We start from the raw sequence: 4,136 nt of genomic DNA on the forward strand, positions 1-4,136 counted from the left end.
CTGTAATCGGTAAAAAAAAAAAAAAAAAAAAAGAAAAAAAAAAAAAAAAAAAAAAAAAAAAAAAAAAAAAAAAAACCTCTTGTCTGTAATACAATTCTACTTATTATTTTACAAAATCTCTAAATAATAATATTGATTGAAATTAGACTATAAATACTTTTCTAACCGTAATAAAATTGTACATGAAACATGTATCCTTATTTTCTTCAAATTATAATATTGAAATTGCAATAATTTAGAAAAAAGTTACCGTATAAATACTTTTCTATCCGTAATACAATTTTACTTATTATTTTACAGAATCTTCAAATAATAATTTGATTGAAATTACACTAAATATTTTTCTAATCTTAATACAATTGTACATGAAACATGCATCCTTATTTCTGTAAATAATAATATTGAAACATGCATCCATGGACTAATTTTTTTATTTTACTTATATACTTTAATTTGATAATTATTTTTTATTCATTGAACATTTTGTTAAATTTGGTTATATACTTTATTTTATTTACTTATATACTTGAATTTGATAATTATTTTTTATTTATTGAACATTTTGTTATATTTGGTTATATACTTTATTTTATTTACTTTTTTTTTGATTGATTATTTTATTTACTTATATACTAATATACTTGAATTTGATAATTGTTTTTTATTTATTGAACATTTTGTTAAATTTGGTTATATACTTTATTTTATTTACTTATATACTTTAATTTGATATACTTATAAAATTATTTTTTGTTTATTGATAATTATATTTTTTTTTATAATTTTTCACTTTCATTTTTTATATATACATAACACATAATACACAATATACAATTTTTCTATGCGTATACATAACACATAATACATAATATACAAGAAAATTTCTAAAATATATTATTGAACATTTTTAACACACAATAGCAAGTATATAGATATACATAATACACAATTTTTTTAATTAAACTATCACAATATTAATACCTAACATATACAATAACACACAATAATTAATCAAAATTAAAATAAACAATAATAAATATTTCTTAAATATAAAACAAATAAATAAAATAAAGTAATGTACGTACCTGAGACGGGCGACCGACGAGGAACAGGGGAAGGCGACCGGTAGCGAGGAGCAATGGCTAGTGGAGAGCAGCGATGGAGTGCAGCGGTTGGGTGTTCGGCTGGACGTGAAGCGATAGAGTGCAGCGGCTGGGCATAGGATGTGGACGCAGCGGTGGCTGTGTTGACGGGAGGCGATGGGAGGCGCAGCGACAGCGGTGATGGTAGGGGTGAGCATAATTATCGAAAAACCGACATAACCGATAACCGATAATAGAACCGACCGATAATTTCGGTTATCGGTTATAAGGCTAAAAAAAATTTCGGTTATTCAGTTATTTTTCGGTTATGAAGGTGTAATAACCGCGGTCACCATATAATATTAGTAAACCAGTTAACCAGTAGGCAGTATATATATATTAGCAAACCCATGTAGGCACACCGCACACTTAGTAAATCTTTTCTGTCTTAGGTTATTAATTAGTTAGTTTATTAACAGTGTACTTAATAAACATTGTTAAATTTTTAAGTTTTAAGTTCAATGTTAGTTTATTATTTACACTCTAATTCAGTCACTGTTAAATTTTTAAAAGTTAGGTTCAATGTTAGTTTATTATTTACACTCTAATTCAGTTTATTCACTGTTTAGTTATAATTTTACTATTAAAATCTTTAGATGAGTCAAAGATGAGTTTGGATCAAAGATGAATTATAAAAATCTTATTTATGCAGTTCACAGTTGGTTTTTCGGTTACCGAAATAACCGACCGAAATCGATTGTGTCGGTTTCGGTCGGTTATACATGTATGCTCGGTCGGTTACGAAGTATTAAAAAATCTCATCGGTTATTCGGTTATTAACCGTAACCGACCGATGCTCACCCCTAGGTGATGGTGTGGGGAAGGTGGTGCGACAATGGTGTGGGAATTAAAGATGGTGCGGCGATGGTGATTGAGATCCATATCTATATTTCAAAACGTTTTAACTAAAAAAATAATTAAAAAATAATAATAATAAAGAACCATCTCCGTCCGAAGTAGGTACTTCGGACGCAGATAGGTCTAACGCGTAACACACTCTGTGTCTAAAGTTCCGACTTCGGACGCAGATGGTATAACGCTACGGACCATCTGCGTCTGAAGTGGGTACTTCGGACGTAGATGGTCCGTTATTTTTTAAGAAAAAAATAATTAAATAGTGGACATTTTAATTACAAAAATGCGACCGTGTCACTTTACGCGTTTGGAGTTTCAACTCCGGATGCAAATTGTCCTATATGTATGATCAATTTTGTACTAGTGTCTCTACCTCCGACCTATCCCCCAAGACGAGGAAAAGCTATATAAGGCTCCGCTTGATGCATTGTTATATGTCTATGCAATATCAACACTCTACAAGACAATGCTGAACAAGTTAGTTCTCATTAAACATGTTTCTTCCTCTTGCAGTAATATTTTTTCCGCCTTGCTTTTCTTAATAGTTAGTTTCATCCAGGGCATAGCACCACTAGAAGCTACATCTTCGTCAAGTCCATAAGTCATTTTGGTTGATGAAAGCACTCCCAACAGCAGTCTTTAAATAGATAAACATGGACTATTCATCGTCTTCAAAGGGTTTGAAGAACCTAAGATCGAACCCAATACATTAGAACCTTGACCATTGGTTTTTGATTGACGAAAAACAATATATATTTGTGTTCCGGACAATTAAATTTCCTATTTCTGCACCATTAGACTATGATTATGTTTTTCTTTGTTTGAGTGGACTAAATGCTTCACAAATGGTTTATTCTATTATGCTTTAAATTTTGGCATTGCTGCTAGCTTATATACGGTAGCAAATAGTTTATTTCGTCACTCTTATTGGTTTTCCCTGCCTTCTGTGTTATAAATCTGCAGGTAAAGTGACAATATTGTTGACAAGCAAGAAAAACTTTACACATGCATATCCAGTAAAACAATATATATGCAAAAAAATTCAATCTTCATACATGAAATTAAATATTTAATATAAATAAATGAATATATAAATATAGGCAAACTATATCAAGCCCTTCAGTTTTAAAATTACAGTATATATATACTTTCTTACCCGTAATACAATTCTACTTATTATTTTACAGAATCTCCAAATAATAATATTGATTGAAATTAAACTATAAATATTTTTCTAATCTTAATACAATTGTACATGAAATATGCATCATTATTTTTGCAAATGATAATATTGAAATGAGTTAATTTCAGCAATGGTCCTCCGACTATGTTGATTTTCCAAAATTAGTCCCCGACTTTTAATTTGGACAATTTAAGTCCATTGACTTTCAAATTCTTTCCAATGTTGGTCCTTTTGTCAAATTTTGGTTAATTGCAATACATATACTTTTCTATATAATAAAATATAATAATTATTATGGTAAATAATAACTCAATAAATGTGACATTCTGACAATATATATATATATATATATATACTTTTCTATATATATATATATAGAGTAGGGTTCCAGTGAGATCACTTGTTTAGATAAGATCGTAAGATCAAATCTTGTGCATCAATGTAATATTTTTTAATGGTCTAGATTGATTGACACACACACACACACACTTCGTTCGCACACATTTAATCACCGTTCGCACACACTTCAACTTGGAATCTTAATCAATCTAGACAATTAAAAAATTTTGAGATCAAATCTTGTACATCAATCACCGTTCGCACACATTTAATCACCGTCCGCACACACTTAATCACCATTCGCACACATTTTATTACAGTTCGCACACACTTCAACTTAGCATCTTAAATCAATATAGACCATTACATTATTAAATGGATGCACAAGATCTGATCTCACGATCTTACCTAAACTAGTGATCTCATATGATCCAAACTCTCTCTCTCTCTCTCTCTATATATATATATATATATATATATAAGGTATGTACATATATATTTAAAGTATAATATTATTATAATTATGACTAGTGAAAACGCGATAAACGACCACAATTTTTTAATTTAAAAGGGGGGAGGGGGGGGGGGGGGGGAAAAAAAAAAAAAAAAAAAAAAAG

Source organism: Ipomoea triloba, chromosome 10 (assembly GCF_003576645.1).
Source record: "Ipomoea triloba cultivar NCNSP0323 chromosome 10, ASM357664v1".
Classification (NCBI taxonomy): Eukaryota; Viridiplantae; Streptophyta; class Magnoliopsida; order Solanales; family Convolvulaceae; genus Ipomoea; species Ipomoea triloba.